This window comes from Canis lupus, chromosome 22 (assembly GCF_003254725.2).
Source record: "Canis lupus dingo isolate Sandy chromosome 22, ASM325472v2, whole genome shotgun sequence".
NCBI lineage: Eukaryota > Metazoa > Chordata > Mammalia > Carnivora > Canidae > Canis > Canis lupus.
The window spans coordinates 31,029,330-31,047,919 of record NC_064264.1 but is presented as its reverse complement, the minus strand read 5'-3'; the positions used below and the strand labels follow the sequence as shown (position 1 = coordinate 31,047,919).

Sequence of the window (18,590 nt, the reverse complement as noted above, 5' to 3'; positions counted from 1 at the left end):
CAGTGTTGCATCACTGTACAGATTTAGAAGAAAGGCAAATAGGGAACTGTTGGTTGTATCTTGTGACTTTGGCTAGATCAAACTTTTTTTAAAAGACTATTTTTTAGTTGGAAATGATCATGAGTGCCAGGCTTAGAAAATTTTTTAAGCAGAGAAAAGGTTTTTGGTTCTCACACCACTTCTTGGCTTCCTCCCCACCCTCTTGCCTTGCTCAGCTCAGAGAGGCTCTCCGTGCATTATGCTTCCTGTGTCAAATCTTGCTGCTAACAATCACCCCTCATCAGGAGCAAGGGCTCCATTAATTCCCAGCTGATTAGAAAATGCACTGCTCCTCAACTTCATCCACTACTGTGCCATAACCATTAGCAGCCTAAAGTGTGCATCCTCAGGGTGTCCTGCCCTTTAACGTGGAGTGAATGGGGTACCTTTCTGTGGTCTCAAAAAACACAATTTAGCACAAAAGATTTGCACCAAAAAGGCTTCTCATCCAACAGAAGTCTTATTGTTAGTTTCAAAAGGGCCACTCCTCTGGAAGTCCTGTCCATGTGAATGTGACAGATAGCATCACAGCATGCAGAGATCAAATCATGTGCTAAAGGATTCTCTTCATTGGCTTGTAAAGGATTCTCTCCATTGGCTGCCAATGGAGGAAGAGAGAAACTATATTATGCCATAAACTGCTCTAGTGTTTTTTTTTTCCCTATACATAAGGTTTAATTTTGGAAGATCCAACAAATATCCCAAAGGTGTGTCATGCTTTTATAAAGTTAATATTTTCCTGCTTACAAAGATGTAGTTTTATTTTTACAAAGATTTTTTTTTGTTTTTTTGTTTTTGTTTGTTTTTTTTAAAAAAAGACATATTTATTTACTTAGTGTCATGATCAGACTATTACATTTAGCAATCAACAGCATGGGTGCAAAAAAAAAAAAAAATCTACATTGAAACCCTTTGTTGGAATGCTTTACTTTCCACAGAACAGAAACTAAAATAACCTGTTATACAATTAGTCACAAATACAGTTCCCAAGTTTTTTGCCCATACACATGAGTATTGTCTAAAACATGTCTTCTTTGCAGCAGCTAGGCCCTGCCACTACTGTGCCTGGCTGAGTTCAAAATCTGTTGTAACTTTTGGCTTCCCTGTCACTTCTCTGGATCTTCTTTCCTGCTAAGCTTTTTCCCGGGAGTAATTAAAACCTTCTGCTACTACCACAGCTGCTGCTGCTGCTGCTGCTGCTGCTGGAACCACCATAGCCACCTTGGTTTTTTGGTTTTGCAAAGTATTGGCCTCCACCACCACAGGGTCCAGAGCTTCTGCCTCCAAAATTTCCTCCTTTCATGGGTCCGAAATTTGAAGATTGTTATAATTGCCAAAATCATCATAGCTTCTGCCACCTCCAAAGCTGCTTCTATCATTACCAAATTCATTATAGTCATCCCCACTGCCACCGTATCCACCACCACCTCGATTGCCACCGAAACCACCTCGGCCACTGAAGTTCCCTCCACAACCAAAGTTGTCATTCCCACCAAAACCTCCTTCACGACCACCCAAAGTTTCCAGAACCACTTCGACCTCTTTGGCTGGATGAAGCACTAACCATCTCTTGCTTCAATAGGGCTTTCCTTACTTCACAGTTGTGGCCATTCACAGTATGGGATTTTTGAATGACAATCTTGTCTACAGAGTCATGGTCATCAAATGTCACAAAAGCAAAACCTCTCTTTTTGCCACTACCTAGGTCAGTCATGATCTCAAGCACTTCAATTTTCCCATACTGTTCAAAATAATCTCTTAGATGATGTTCTTCAGTGTCTTCTTTAATGCCACCAACATTAAAGAAAAAGAAAAATCTTTTTCACAGTTAAGTGGGCACCAGGTCTATGAGAATCTTCTCTTCTTCTCTTGAGACAGCCCTCTTTGGTTCCACAACACTTCCATCCACCTTGTGTGGCCTTGCATTCATGACTGCATTCACTCCTCCACAGTGGCATACATGACAAACCCAAAGCCTCTGGAGTGCTTGGTGTTTGGATCTCTCATTACCATGCAGTCTGTAAATATTCCCCATTGTTCAAAATGGCTCCTCAGACTTTCATCGGTTGTTTCAAAACTCAAACAACCGATGAAGAGCTTCTGCAGCTGTTCAGGCTCTTTGGGAGACTGACTTAGACATGACAGCAGTGGGAGGGGAGATTTTAACAATGCTTACTCAGTGGCGTCCAGGGACAGAAAGGAGGACTACAAACATATTTTTTGTCCTTGGAAAGGAGTCTAATAGATTTTCACTGAACTATGAACAGATCTACCAAGGGTATATTTTTAGTCTTCTTTGGAGACTTCAGTATATTTTATGCCAGGATCACCAAATTCTTAAATAGATTACATGCAATTTTTTGTTTTGTTTTGTTTTTTAGGAAATGATACTATTTTCAAAAAGCTACAAACTATGTAAATGCTGCTGCAACACATAATGTTATGCTGATCCAAGGCATACCAGTTTTTTTTTTTTTAAAGATTTTATTTATTTATTCATGAGAGACACAGAGAGAGAGAGAGGCAGAGACACAAGTAGAGGGAGAAGCAGGCTCCATGCACCAGGAGCCCGACGTGGGATTTGATCCCGGGTCTCCAGGATCGCGCCCTGGGCCAAAGGCAGGCGCTAAACCGCTGCGCCACCCAGGGATCACAAGGCATACCAGTTAATAGCAAATTCACTTTGAGAAATAATTTCTGCAATGTAAATGGTATCATCTTCCTTATAGCCATTAGTGTAACAATGGCACATGTCGCCTGAGGTTGACTCTCCAAGTGCTGGAAAGAGATTCATTAGTGAAATAGGGTTGTTTAGGTAGATGGTTTATCAATATATCTAAAGTGGCATATATAGCAAAAATTTTTATGACTGCAAACCCTAGAAAGGCCAATTTAAAATCACATTTGGGTAAAGATAAAAGTACAGACCGTAATCATTGTGGTTGTTACCTATCATTTTATATCTATTCTTTTGTTGGTTGCCACTAACAACAAGAAAATCAAGCTGAAGAAATTTTAATCAAATAAATATTGCTCTTTACTTCCCTGATCATATACTCTCTTGCACTGAAAAGTAGGCAAGTTCAATAGAAATCAATAATCTGAGATATGAATTCTTTGGATGGGATGCTTTTTTAATCTTAAAACAACAGTCATCAATCATAAAGATTAATTTCTTGGAGTTATGAAAAATAATCTCCATTGAGCTCAGGAGCATCTTTTTGCTCTGCAGCATAGAACAGTGAGATTGACTTCTCTAGCCTTCATAAACAGAGGCAGAGATAAAATTAAATATCCAGTATTTGAACTAGAAATTGATCTGAGCTCTAACCTTGCTGATTGCAACCCTGAGGATTTTTTTTTTTTTTAAGTAAACTCTACACTCAATGTGGGGCTTGAACTTATGACCCCAAGATCAAGAGTTGCATGCTCTATAGACTGAGGCAGCCAGGCACCGCCTGAGGGTTTTGATCATCAGAACACAGTGAAAACAGAAGGCGCCTTGAAAGAAAACCTTAATTAAAAAAAAAAAATTGTAGCAGCATAAAAATGATAGAACTGAAGCTACTCTTTCTTTTTTTTTGAAGCTACTCTTAATTGAGCATTAATTATGCCAAGTACTGTGCTAAATGTTTACATAACTCATTTAATCATCATGTGTCCAGATATAATCTTCTTTTTCTTTTCTTATACAAGGGGAAACAGAAACTTAAAGAGGTTAAGTAATTAGCCTAAAGTCAGATGGCCAATGAATGGTAAAAGAGAGTAAGGCTTGTTCTGTGCTTCAAGAGCCATCTCCCTCTAATCGGCTGCACTGGCTCTGAAAATGCAAAAGCTACTAGTCACTCACAATTTATTGTATTACAGGTCAAGGAGGGAAGAACACAGAGGACCTTTATATGCCAGCATTTTACATGCATTATTTCCTTTAAAGTACACTGTAACCTTGTGAAGTAGGGCATTTAAAATATTGACATTCAAAACCCTCAAGGGACACAATCAACATTACAAAAATACTAGGCGGCACAGGTATTTGAAACCACATCATTTGAAACCACGTCTGTTTGACTCAAAGACATATTTTTTTGTTTCCCCCATTCACCTCTATAAAGTGGAATCCTTAGATAATGCTGGTATTTGTGAATTGAACAAAAAAATCATCTTAGATGAAGCTTTTTTTATTGACAATAGTTAGCTTCCGGGGAATATTAGCCCTATGGCATAGCCAAATCCATATACATCACAAATTTCTAGATAATAAAGTTCTATATTTTCTACTTTTCAGTAGAGGTCGCAAATCTCCTTTAAACACTTTGGGGCAGGGTTATTTGTTTCTTATTTGACTTGTAAAGAAGGGAAGAAAGAGAAAGAAAGAAAGGAAAGAAAGAAAGAAAGAAAGAAAGAAAGAAAGAAAGAAAGAAAGAAAGAAAGAAGAAAGAGAGAGAGAGAGAAAGAAAGAAAGAAAGAAAGAAAGAAAGAAAAGAAAAGAAAGAAAAAAGAAAGAAAAGAAAAGAAAAGAAAAGAAAAAAGAAAAGAAAAGAAAAGATAAAAGAAAAAAGAAAGGAAAGGAAAAGAAAAAAGAAAGGAAGGAAAGAAGAAAAGACAAGGAAGCAAAAGTATGTTATGGTCAAATGACATAATAAAATACAATTGCTTATGCATAAACTATTCAAAACTTTTGAGAGAGAGTCAGTGAGAGCAGGAGGTGGCGGGGGGGGGGGGAGGGGGGAGGATCTAGGGGGAGGGAGAGAGAGAATCTTAAGCAGGCACCACATCCAGTGCAGAGTCCAAAGCAGGGCTCCCAGAGTTCCAGCTCATGACCCTAATATCATAACCTGAGCAAAAATCAAGAGTCAGATAGATGCTTAGCCAACTGTGCCAACCAGGACCCCAAGCTATTCAAACTTCCATTTAGTCTTACCATTGTCACTTAAGAAAAGAACTAAACAAAAAATCCAAATTCAAATGAAAACTAACATTAAATATTCATTGATAAAATTGTCATTGTTCATAGATTAAATTGTAATTTACATTCTTAAAAGTGTACATGGCATTTGCAAATTTCAACAGTATGTTAAAGGGAAACAAGAACATGTAGCCTTCTCTTCTAGACAGTATTCTCCTGGAGACCCTATGTACTAAAACCAAATCCTGTTCTGTGGGTACTACCTTTTCTTTCTTTAAGATTTTATTTATTTGAGAGAGAAAGAGAGAGTATGAGTAGGGGGAGAGACACAGAGAGAGGGATAGGAAGAAGCAGGCTCAATGTGGGGCTTGATTCCAGGACCCTGAGATCACGACCTGAGCTGAAGTCAGATGTTTAACCAATTGAGCCACCCAGGTGACCCAGGCACTACATTTTTAATGGAATTTACACGCGTTTGTATATCACTGTGAAACAGCAAGGAAAATGACAATGAGAAGGAAATCAGAAAAAGGTCTTTGTCAACAGTGCTGAACGGCAGAGGATTGGAGGCATAGAAAAGTGGCAGGTACTTCCTTTATTCTGAGCAAGATAAGATTATACTCAGATTTTAAATTTCAAAATGCTGTTAAAAAATAATACGTGTCTCAAAACAACAGTGATGACAAAACTTCTCTAGTGACTAGGTGGTTTTTTCCACAAAGACCTAATGACATTCTGTCCCTCAGCACAGTCATCCTTACATTGGCATCCCCAGGCCACTCAGCTTCTTCGCCTCTGGGTCTTGGCTTTGCTAAATTTCTCTGTTGTTTTTCTTTTTTTTTTTTTTTTTGAAATATTTTTACTTTTTTGTGTGTGTTTTTTTTTGTTTTTTTTTTAATTTATTTTTTATTGGTGTTCAATTTACTAACATACAGAATAACCCCCAGTGCCCGTCACCCATTCACTCCCACCCCCCGCCCTCCTCCCCTTCTACCACCCCTAGTTCGTTTCCCAGAGTTAGCAGTCTTTACGTTCTGTCTCCCTTTCTGATATTTCCCACACATTTCTTCTCCCTTCCCTTATATTCCCTTTCACTATTATTTATATTCCCCAAATGAATGAGAACATATAATGTTTGTCCTTCTCCGACTGGCTTACTTCACTCAGCATAATACCCTCCAGTTCCATCCACGTTGAAGCAAATGGTGGGTATTTGTCATTTCTAATAGCTGAGTAATATTCCATTGTATACATAAACCACATCTTCTTTATCCATTCATCTTTCGTTGGACACCGAGGCTCCTTCCACAGTTTGGCTATCGTGGCCATTGCTGCTATAAACATCGGGGTGCAGGTGTCCCGGCGTTTCATTGCATTTGTATCTTTGGGGTAAATCCCCAACAGTGCAATTGCTGGGTCGTAGGGAAGGTATATTTTTAACTGTTTGAGGAACCTCCACACAGTTTTCCAGAGTGGCTGCACCAGTTCACATTCCCACCAACAGTGTATGAGGGTTCCCTTTTCTCCGCATCCTCTCCAACATTTGTTGTTTCCTGCCTTGTTAATTTTCCCCATTCTCACTGGTGTGAGGTGGTATCTCATTGTGGTTTTGATTTGTATTTCCCTGATGGCAAGTGATGCAGAGCATTTTCTCATATGCATGTTGGCCATGTCTATGTCTTCCTCTGTGAGATTTCTGTTCATGTCTTTTGCCCATTTCATGATTGGATTGTTTGTTTCTTTGGTGTTGAGTTTAATAAGTTCTTTATAGATCTTGGAAACTAGCCCTTTATCTGAAAGACCCCGAATAGCCAGGGGAATTTTAAAAAAGAAAACCATATCTGGGGGCATCACAATGCCAGATTTCAGGTTGTACTACAAAGCTGTGGTCATCAAGACAGTGTGGTACTGGCACAAAAACAGACACATAGATCAGTGGAACAGAATAGAGAATCCAGAAGTGGACCCTGAACTTTATGGGCAACTAATATTCGATAAAGGAGGAAAGACTATCCATTGGAAGAAAGACAGTCTCTTCAATAAATGGTGCTGGGAAAATTGGACATCCACATGCAGAAGAATGAAACTAGACCACTCTCTTTCACCATACACAAAGATAAACTCAAAATGGATGAAAGATCTAAATGTGAGACAAGATTCCATCAAAATCCTAGAGAAGAACACAGGCAACACCCTTTTTAAACTCGGCCATAGTAACTTCTTGCAAGATACATCCACGAAGGCAAAAGAAACAAAAGCAAAAACGAACTATTGGGACTTCATCAAGATAAGAAGCTTTTGTTGTTTTTCTTTAATTTCACTGACTTCTATTATTATTTCTTTCCCTCTGTTTTCACCTTACTTTGTTTTTCATTTTCAACTTTCTTATATCATTGATTTTTACATCTTTCTTCTTTCCTAAAATAAACATTTAAAGATTAAATTTCTAAGTTCTACTTTTGCTTCATCCCACAAATTGTGATAAGTTGTCATTTTGCTATCATTCAGTTTGAAATATTTTCTAATTTATTTTATTACTTCTCTGATCCACAGGTTATTTAAAAGTTGTTTATTTTCCAAATTTGAGGTTTTCGATTTCCACTTTAATTGCTGTGGTTAGAAAACATACTTTGTACAGTTTTAATCCTTTCAGGTTTATTGAGACTCGTTTTTTTTTTTTTAAAGATTTTATTTATTTCTTTATTCATGAGAGACACAGAGAGAGAGGCAGAGATATAGGCAGAGGGAGAAGCAGGCTCCCTGCAGGAGCCCAATGCAGACTCAATCCAGGGACCCCAGGATCACGACCTGAGCCAAAGGCAGACTCTCAACCAATGAGCCATGCAGGTGCCCCTCTGAGGCTTGTTTTATAGCCAAGCATTATTATCATGTACATTTTTAAAGAATACATAGTTTGTAGCTGCTGGGTGTAGTGTTCTATAAATATCAGTTATGTTCTGATGGTTGGCAGCATTGCTCACATCATCTATGTCTTTACTGACTCCTTTGTCTATATGTTTCTCAATTAGTGATAGAGAAGTGTGAAAATGTCCATCTCTCTCTAATTCTGCTGATTTTGCTTCATATTTTCGGAGATTCTATAATAAGTCATGGTGGAAAAGCAGAATAGGAATATTTGGTCTTTGTCTTTGGTTCTTGGCACAGAACTCCTAAAACCTCTGGAATTCACCATCTTTTGCTTATGAGATGACACATGGGAGGGACCTAGATAGCTTTGGGATGGGTCACCAAAAAGCAAAACAAGTGATTATACAGAGAGAGGAGCTGGAGATTGGATCAATCACCAATGGCCAATGACCTTTTTTTTTTTTTTTTTTACTTTTTTTATTATTTATTTATGATAGTCACACAGAGAGAGAGAGAGAGAGAGAGAGAGGCAGAGACACAAGCAGAGGGAGAAGCAGGCTCCATGCACCGGGAGCCCGACGTGGGACTCGATCCCGGGTCTCCAGGATCGCGCCCTGGGCCAAAGGCAGGCGCCAAACCGCTGCGCCACCCAGGGATCCCGGCCGATGATCTAATCAACTCTGCTTACATAATAAAATTTGCATTAAAAAATTCTCAAAAACTGGGTTTGGGGAAGTTCTAGATCGGTGAACATATCAAGGTGCTGGGAAGCTGGTGTACCCAGAGAGGGCATGGAAGCTTTGCACACCCTCCCCTATACCTTGCCCTAGACATTGCTTCCATTTGTCTGTTCCCGAGTTGTATCTTGAATAATAAACCTTTATCTGTAAAGTCCTTTCCAGAGTATCGTGATTCATTTTAGTGAATTATTGAATCTGAGGGAAGGCTGTGCAAACTTCATACCATGTAGTCAGTATGGCAGAAGTGTAGGTCTCCTGGAGACTCCATTTGTGACAGGTATCTGAAGTGGGTGCAATATTGTGAGACAGCCCTTAACTAAGTCCAGCTAGTATCAGAATTCAATTTAACTGAATTGTAGGACACCCACTTGGTGTCAGAAAACTGGAGAATTAGTTGGTGTCAGGGAAAAAACTACACAGGGGTATAAATATCCATCATTGCTATGGTTTCCTCCTAAACTGATTCTTTTCTTATTATGAAATATTCCTATTTATCTCTAATAATACTCTTTGTCTTCAAGTCTGTTTTATATGACATTTATATGCTATACCTTTCTATATCCTTATACTTAAAATGTATCTCTTGTAGACAATATATAATTGGGTCTGGCTTCTATTTTTTAAGTCTATTTGACCTTCCCTGTGTCCAACATTATCCAGTAGAACTTTGTGATGATGGAAATGTTCCATATCTGCACCATCCAATATGAAAGCTACTCTTCACATGTGGCTATTAAGCACTTGAAATGTGGCTAGTGTAACTGAGAGACTGAATTTTTAATTATATTTCATTTTAATTAAATTTAAATAGCTACATATGGTAGTGGCAGTCATATTAGACAAGACAGGTTTAGTTCATTAACTTTTAAGGTAATTGCTGATATGGTTGGATACAGGTCTACCATTTTGCTTATTTTCTGTTTGGTATTCCTCTTGGATCATTTCTATTGATCTATCTCCAAGTCGTCTGACACTTTACTTTGTCATATGAGCTTTAGCTTCCCTGCACACTCCATTTCTCACCTTCATCACTTGGGAGCTCATAGCCAACATTCAATATTCAGTTCTTTGAAGCACTTCCTGAATTCCTATGTATGAACCAGATCATTCCTTCCCTTGGTTCTTCTACTATATTGTACACATTTATCTCTCCTGGTACCTTTAGCTTTATTATTAGCTTATAGCTCTGTCTCTCCCTCCTAGCTATCTATATCTTATTCATCTTTAGTCTTTCTTTTTTTTATTTCTTTTATTTTTAAAGATTTTTATTTATTTATGATAGTCACACAGAGAGAGAGAGAGAGAGAGAGAGAGGCAGAGACACAGGCAGAGGGAGAAGCAGGCTCCATGCCAGGAGCCTGACGTGGGATTCGATCCCGGGTCTCCAGGATCGCGCCCCGGGCCAAAGGCAGGCGCCAAACCGCTGTGCCACCCAGGGATCCCATCTTTAGTCTTTCTAAACTGATTTGTTCTCCTGATACTGTATTGATTCTTTAAAAAAAAAAAAAAAACCATTTTGTAAATCTCATGAAAAGATCCACTAGAAGGAAAATCATCCCCTATTAGAACTTTTCTTTGCTATAGACTGGACAGGTGTTATTAATTCTATTCTCAGCTTTATCTGACTGAAAAATTTATGAAAGAATTGCCTCTCAGAAAAACCCCTAACAACAGCACATCCTTTGTCAAGACAGTGCCTTGTTGCTATTAGATTGAATTGAAATCCACATCAATGGAAGTAATTTAATCAGCTAAAGGGATTCTGGATTCTACCAAAGAAGAGAATGCAGGATTCTCTCAGAAGTTGTGAAATTAGCAGTAAAATATTTGATATTCACTAAGGAGACAAAACCACCTGCTGATTTTCACTGCATGTAACTGGAAGGTAAGTTTAGTAGATCACTTGACATAGTTTCTGAACATCAGCAGGTGTATCAGAAAGAACAAAGGCTCTGAAGAAAAAAACTAATTTTTGAATCCCAGATCTTCTATTTACTAGTTGTGCAGTCTTTGAGATGTTCCTTAATCTCTCTGAGATTCTGCTTTATCTATAAAATATGAAAATGGATACTTATTTGTACCATTATTTTAAGTACTTAAAATTATGTTTTTATTTTATCGAGGTATTATTAATATTCAATGTCATATTAGTTTCAGATGTCCAATACAATGATCTGACAATTCTACACATTACTCTGTGCTCATCATGACAAGTATACTCTTAATTCCTTCATCTATTTCATTCATCTCCCCAATTACCTCCCCCCTGGCAATCACCAATATGTACTCTGCATTTAAAAGTCTGTTTTTCCATTTGTCTCTTTTTTTCCCTTCTTTGTTTTGTTTCTTAAATTCCAAATATGAGTGAAATCATATGGTATTTGCCTTTCTCTGACTTATTTCACTTAGCATTATATCCTCTAGATCCATCCATATTGTTGCAAATGGCAAAATCTGATCCTTGTTATAGTGAGTAATATTCCATTGTGTATATACAGCACATCTTCTTTATCCACTCATCTGTCAATGGACATTTAGATTACTTCCATATCTTGGCTACTGTAAATAATGCTACAATGAATATAGGGATGCATATATCTTTTTTAACTAGCATTTGTCTTCTTTGAGCAAATACCCAGTGGTGGAATTACCGGATCAAATGGTAATTCCATTTTTAATTTTTGAGGAACCTCCATACTGTTTTCCATAGTGGCTGTACCAATCAATGCCCAGCAACAGTACATGAGGGTTCCTTTTTTTCCACATCCACCAACATTTGTTATTTCTTATCTTTTGATTCTAGTCATTTTGACAGGTGTAAGGTGATATCTAACTGTGGTTTTGATTTGCATTTAATTCGTGCCATTGTTATAAGTATTTAAAATTATATATAAAGTGCCTGGCAAATAAAGTTGGCAAGGAACAAATAGAAAACATTAATATCATTTTATAAGCATTCTCACTATTATTTTTATTTATAGAATACATCTAGTCCAGTTCATTGGAAACAGTTTAAGGTATCTTGAGGCTGATTTGATAACCACTTAGTAATATATTTTGCTTTGCACAAAACAAAAAAATCTCCAAAGTCTTATTTTATTGTAGCTATTTCCTATATAGCATCAACCTATATGAAGGGAATTTCAGACCAAGAATGATTCTCCAGGATTACATGTCAACAATAGAAAATGCTGTCACTTAAACTAAGAACTGAACATGTGCCAGGCACTATGCTAAATACTTTACATTAATTATCTAATTTAATCCTTACAATAACCATTGGAGGCAGGGGCTATTGCAAAAGAAGAAAACAAAGCCTTTGAGAGGTTAAACAACTTGCCCAAGCTCATACAGTTAGATACAAAACTGTGATTCAAAGTCATGATTCAAAGCCCTTATCCATTAATTACTACTCGATACTGTTTTCCAGATAACCCAAATCCCCTGTTATCTATTCTTGCTACACCTGGAGGCCAATCCAAGGTTGGATCTACTTAACAGCGAAGGCAACTGTAGAATCAACATAAACCAGAAAAGAAAATGCCTTGACGTCAGGAAACCACATCTTTCAAAGGTGCTACAAATTAACATTTCTAATAAGGCCGGGTCAACTAATACTGGTAGGTATCAGCAGTCCTAACGCTAGGATTAGCATTCTTCCAAAGACTTTGCTATGTATTTCACTATGTTCACAAAGGTTCTCCTGATGGAGCTGTCCTTGCATCTGTTTACCAATGGAGAGAGCAGAACCTGCTCATATTCGCAGATACTGCTCACACAGCAGAGTGAATCACACTCAGAGCTAGTGAAGGTACAAGTTCTCTTCATCACAAGAATTCTTTCCACTTTGTTGCTTTAGCTTAGTGAATGACAAACTTCAGTATAAAAGAAAAGATGAAGGGGCGCCTGGCTGGCTCAGTCAGTAGAGCATGATTCTTGATTTCAGGTTCCTGAGTTTAAGCCCCAAGTTGGGCACGGAGCTTATTTATTAAAAGAAAAAGATGAGGATTAAAGGGAGCTACAATACACATTGAGATCTATCTGCATTTGTAAATGTATTAGGGTCAGTAAAATCAATGCTCTAACCTGAGGACTCTTGAGCTGAATTGAAACATTCTCTTCCTCCCATATGTCTGAAATTGAAAAGAGTTCCATGGTCCTTATTAAAATTAATACAAATGTCACTTAAAAGGCTCACTCTACCCAAGCTATAATCAAGACAAAAAGGGTTTTTAACTGGGCCTTTCCATTGGTCGAGAAAGGAATGTTGGTTTTAATTTCTTAAACTTTGGAGTGTGTGTATGTGTGTCTAAGTGATATGAATTGAAGTTTTAAGATTTAAGTTTTAATAAACTCTTCTCAAGAAACTGTCACTACAATGATCATTTGCAGTTAATCAGAGCAGTTCAGAGAGCCACTAATTCCAATAGAATTCCTATGTCTCTTGCTATGAATCATCTTGCCCCTACATTCCCACTTAACACAGAAACGCTATGCATATGTATGTGTGTGTGTTCACACATATCTGAAAGAGAAAAACAATTTCATGTTTCTTAGAGTCTGGCTTTCACTATTTTTTTTCTAATGGCTCACCTAATGCAAAATAATAAAAATGGCTCAAGAAAATCAGTAGAAAATTCAAAGAATGTTCCAATAATAAAATATACAGTTTCAGAGCTTAATATTTTTGGTTTTCAAAATCTGAAAAGATCCTATAAAAAGTATTTATAGATTACAGTACAGGGATAGAAGGAACTAATCTACCTAATGCACTTTTTTTGTATAATAAAGCCTGACATGGGTGTTTAATAAGGTAAAAATTAATAGAATGTAATCATTTTACATCTTTTCAAACTAGGACAGACTAGTAGTATTTTCTTGATTAAGAAAGACAAAAGAATACTTGCCTGACCCCTCACCTCACCCCTCCTAAAAATCAAGAGAAAGGTGAGGTAAGCTAGAATACCCAATACAGTTGTACATTTTGTGTGCTGTTTAAACATGCCTGACTAAGGGGTCAAGTGGGTTTGAAAGACCAAGCTCTATTTGCATAGCTGGACTCCACGACTCTCTGGAAGAATCTCTTTGCGTATCTACCCAATGAGTTCCTTGTCCTAATTTATCTACCCTGAGAGAGCAGTTTTTCTAATTTGTAAGGCCCTGTAGAGGCTGGCTGTGGCCCAGTGAAAAGACCCTATTCTTAATGATATGCCTTTTGTTTAAACATAAAATTGTCCTCAATTTCTTACATGCTTCATTCATTCAACAAGTATTTATTGAGCCCCTTGGCTGTGCCAGCCACTGATACCACCAGGAATAAACTATAGGCACCTGACCACAAGGAGTTTTCAGGCTAGGTACACAGAGATAAGTGACCAAAGGTTACAATGCACATTTACTTTTAGCCTCCTACATACATGGTCATGTTCCTAAAATTACCATGACCGTACAAACCTATAACTGACAAAATTAAGTAGAAAACAGATGTAAAACAATTTCATTTCTACAACAAACCAGATATTCCCATGTTAAAAACCTGCTCCGACAGCAAATTTTTCTCTTGACTAATTTTATTCAATTATTCAAAAAACATTGCTAATTCCTGTGATCCAGGAAATTGTAGAATTTCCTATAAATTTCACTATTTCTTGCCTAAGTCTAATTCAGACTCTACCCTTTAATAGTATATAAACTGGGGCAGATTCTGTGCCAGTTTCTGACTTGTTAAATATGGATCACAATAATGTTTATTTTATAATTGTTATGAACATTAAGTGAGATAAAATTATATAAAGTGACTAGTACATAATAAATATTTTCTATTTTCTGGATTTATTTTAAAGTTTGTAAATCTAATATTGTTAGCAAGTTTGAATTTAATCAGTGGTGTTTGTTTTGTTGGACTTTTTTTTTTCTGTTGGCCTATTTTCACAATTTCCAGTAAAATTTGTACTTACCTCATGAGCCTTTCACAAGTATTGTGGTAGTTGAGGGCTGATTTCTGAATCTGAAGAGATAATGATAAAAATATTGGTTCTGAAACCAAACAGTCCTGAGTTCAAACCAACCTCTGACATTCCTCAATCTAAATGCATCTAACATGAGTATCATCTGACAGAGGATCACCTTAGAATCAATGTGTGTATGTAAGGCATATTTTCTTCTCTCCCAGAAAAGCTACTGTTAAATCAATAGTGTTTTGGCTGTAGTGTTTTGAGTGTTTGGTGTTCTTTTTTTTTTTTTTTTTTTTGTCTTTATTTTATTTTTACAACCTATGGCATTTTGACATTTAGGAAACACAGTAATCTGTGTAAAGGTAAGCAACTTATTTAAACTCCTTGGATTGCTATTTCTTCATTTGTAAACCAGTTTTATTCATAAACCTATTTCTTAAAGTTGATATAAGTAAATGAAATAATACATATTTGTGGTGCCTGGCATAATACCTGGCATGTAATGAATTAGTCATTAATAATTGTATACACATTTTGCATTGAGAGGATGAAGTATAAATAGATCTTATTCTCCGCAGTAAACCATAAACCTATCCCCAGAAGGGTCTATAGAAGGAGTCATTAGCACTGCCTTTTTAAAGGGAAACACACTAGAAAATTAGAGATCTCTAGTTTTCTCATTTACCTGTAAGTGAGGCGTTGCTGTAGTATGGTGGCTCCTTTAAAAGGATGAGTGGAGTCCAAATTGGCAGATCAGTCTCCTGGAAATCATCCATGGAATTTGTCCTTGGGAAAGTGAAAGTGATTTCTAGAACTGAGGCTGGGAGGATGAGCAGGAGTTAGCTGGTAAGCAGGGGAACGAGATCTTCAAGAAAGAGGAACAGGATGTACCAAGAACTGAAAGTGAGAAAGAGCCGGGTGTGTTTGAGACTCATCAATGCTATTCATAAAGTTGTACCGTGTTTACAAAATCCTGCATATTTGACTGTATATAAGTAATGAATGCACTGCTTTCTAGATCAGGGGATCATTCCTAAATCACAGAACTTCAGATTCTTAAAGATTTCAGAGATCAAATTAAAGCCTTTCCTTCGGGCAGCCCCGATGGCCCAGTGGTTTGGCGCCGCCTTCAGCCTGAGGCATGATCTTGGGGACCAGGGATCGAGTCCCACGTCGGGTTCCCTGCATAGAGCCTGCTTCTCCCTCTGCCTGTGTCTCTGCCTCTCTCTCTCTCTCTCTCTGTCATGAATAAATAAAATAAAATCTGAAAGAAAGAAAGAAAGAAAGAAAGAAAGAAGAAGAAAGAAGAAGAAAGAAAGAAAGCCTTTCCTCTGAGATAAGGAAACCGAACTTAAGATGAATGAAAGAGAAAAAGAGAAGAGGGGGCAATAGAGAGAAAATAGCTAACATGATGGGCACTTATTATGTGTCAGACAAGCAATATTCTGCACATACAATAGAGGAGGAGGCTGATGATAGATAGAGATGTTAAATAACTCACTCAAAGCCATAATTTTAAAAGAGTAGAGCCAGAATTTAAGTCCAGATTTATAATCCTCCAGAATCTAGGATTATTTTCACTATACTCCCTGGAATTTGAGTGAGCTAATCCACTGTCAATTTATCTCCACAGTGTCATAATTGTTTATTTGTGCATTTATTTTTGCACTGGTCTATCAGCTTCTTGGGAGTCTATTTGCAAGCACATTTTCTGGCAGATGAATGAATCCAAAAAGATATCAGATGACTGGATGGATGACGGATGGATGGATGGATGGATGGATGGATAGATGGATAGGCATTTGAGAGATTATTTGGATGGATTTTTTCTGAGGGTCTATCCAATTACCTTTCAAGCTTATTGTGGTACTTTCAAATATACTTCTAAATCTAATTAATCACCTACATTTCAAAAAGTCAATAAGAAATCTACCATAATTTTATTTTAACAACTTTAAAACAATATTCCTGAATAAAGTAATACAGGGCATATCTGGAATAGAACTACATAGTGAGTTCCTTGCAGACATAGTCTATGGCCAGTTTATCCTTTTGTCACTAATATCTGGCCTCTGCACATATTTGGCATCCATGTACTGAAAGTCTAATCAGTCAACAGCTCTGATTAAAGTCATGCATGGCTAGCCTTTTAAATAATAGAAGGAGTCCAATTCTGAAAATCATACTTTCTGGTGGACAAGTCCAGGCTGATTGTTAAAGGACGAGAAGAACTAATGTTTTACCACACAAAAGACTTACGTTTATTGTCTTCATAATTCCAGTGATGCTATCAGATATCAAGTTAAATGTTGATTATGAGCAGGAAGAACATGACACATATCTTGGGAGTCATAAAGGTACCATACATACAGGTACAAACTAGTGAGAACAGATGCCATGGCCCAGCAAAAGGATACCTCAATACATCAGGATACCAGTGTAAATAACCAGTTCAATGCACAGAATAGGGCATGAATGTCAGCCGTGCTCATAGGTCTTTGGAGATGAGAAGCAGAGACATGGTTGGTGAGGAGCACAGACACTGATAAAAGGAAAGAGGATCTAGAGGCTAAAATGTTGAGGACCTGTTTTTAGTAACAGGATAGAAGACAGTTTCCAGAATTCAACCACATAATGCTTATCAGTCTTGTAGCAAGGAACAAGGGTTGCTAGAATGAGTAGGCATGGATCAGATGTTTGCATATTTGGTACCGGATACCTGAGTATTGACCTAGAAGTACTGACAAAGGATGGAATTGGTTCAGTGATCTCTGGAGTTAAACTGAACTTCCAGGTGGAGACTGATAACATGGTTCAGCTATGGGGAAAGAAGAAAACCACTCTGACTTTGAAAAGAATATCATTTTTGTCAGCAGGGCCAACCTCATTTATTCTTTCCTCTTTCTGTTCCTTTTCTGTCTGAATCAGCTAAAATAAGTTTTTATTGTTTGTAAAGAATAACTATTACATAAGATACTCTACCTTATTATTGACAAAATATCCTTATTAATTCTAAGTTCACTAGATCTTTGAATAACCAACTGCTTACTCAGTAGATATTTCTGCAGGTGTTCATGTAATTTTGTGGGTTTAGCTGTAAAATATTTCAATTCAAGATAATGGACAAAAACTACTTGAGTAAGATTTACCCATGTAAATAATAGACTCCCCCCACCCATGACTTTATATCAAAGAGGCCACTGTCAGTTATTGACGACTGCCAAGTTCCAATGTTCTCTCTCTCCACAGCTTCATCCTTTGGTTCATGCCGCTTTTTCTCTCAAAAATGCCCTTCCTACCACTTCCACCTGTAGAAAGCATATTTATCCCCAAAAGACTGATTTAAATATCAACTCTACAAAGCCTTCCCTATTTCTCAGTTTAGAAGTAATCACTCCACATCTGTGAGTCCTGGCAACATCACCTCTGTTGGAACAGTGCCCGGGTGTGCCTTGAACAGCAGATAACTGGACTCCTCAAAGAATTCATCTTAGATTACCCAGAGCTACAGAAAATATAAAAGTTATATTTGTGACTCATTGGCACAAAGATGAATGTATTAATATTATACACTAAAACATTTACTTTGACCTAAAAGTTCATTTCTTTTTTTTTTTTTTCATTTCAAAAGACAGTAAACCATTTTTATTTAGTAGAGTGGAAACTTGGCACTGTGTCCATTGTCTCCTGAGGAAGTTTTCCCTGTGTGCATGTGCTCTCACTTACACATTTTTCTCACTTATAGAATCCACAGCTTAAAGAGGCTTCTCTGAAAGGTAAGAGTAAATGATTCAGCATTGAGAGTTCTCTTAAAGGAGGCTTCTATTTTTTTTTTCTAATTGAATGACTCAAATACATAATGATCCTTTTTTAAGAGTCTAAACTCATTGATAATTTGCTAACTAAAAGTCTAGTTTTCTAAAGAACATTTTTCTAGGTAGAACCTGGGGGACTATGGGAATTAACAGTCATTTGTTTGGTTTGCAGTTTACCAATTTAGAACAATATTTGAGTTAATCTGAAATAAAATAACTATCATTTACATGATGTTTTACAATTTACAAAGCACTTTCATATATATTA

At 37.1% G+C, this 18,590-nt stretch overlaps 1 protein-coding gene and 1 pseudogene across 16 annotated transcripts in view; both read right to left on the bottom strand.

Annotated features, from left to right (window-relative positions):
- SCEL (sciellin) overlaps positions 1–18,590 on the bottom strand; it is a 297,125-nt gene that overhangs the window by 177,159 nt on the left and 101,376 nt on the right. For 11 of the 16 annotated variants that reach the window (XM_049099241.1, XM_049099237.1, XM_025440923.3 and 8 more), the window contains 3 exons: positions 15,193–15,404; positions 14,511–14,560; positions 12,640–12,686 (listed from right to left, as the gene is read on the bottom strand). The gene's annotated coding sequence lies outside the window, so the exon portion shown is untranslated. The remainder of the gene's footprint in view (positions 1–12,639; positions 12,687–14,510; positions 14,561–15,192; positions 15,405–18,590) is intronic. The other 5 variants (XM_049099244.1, XM_025440924.3, XM_025440932.3 and 2 more) reach the window with 2 other exon arrangements.
- Positions 1,073–2,325, bottom strand: LOC112655755 (heterogeneous nuclear ribonucleoprotein A1-like; annotated as a pseudogene).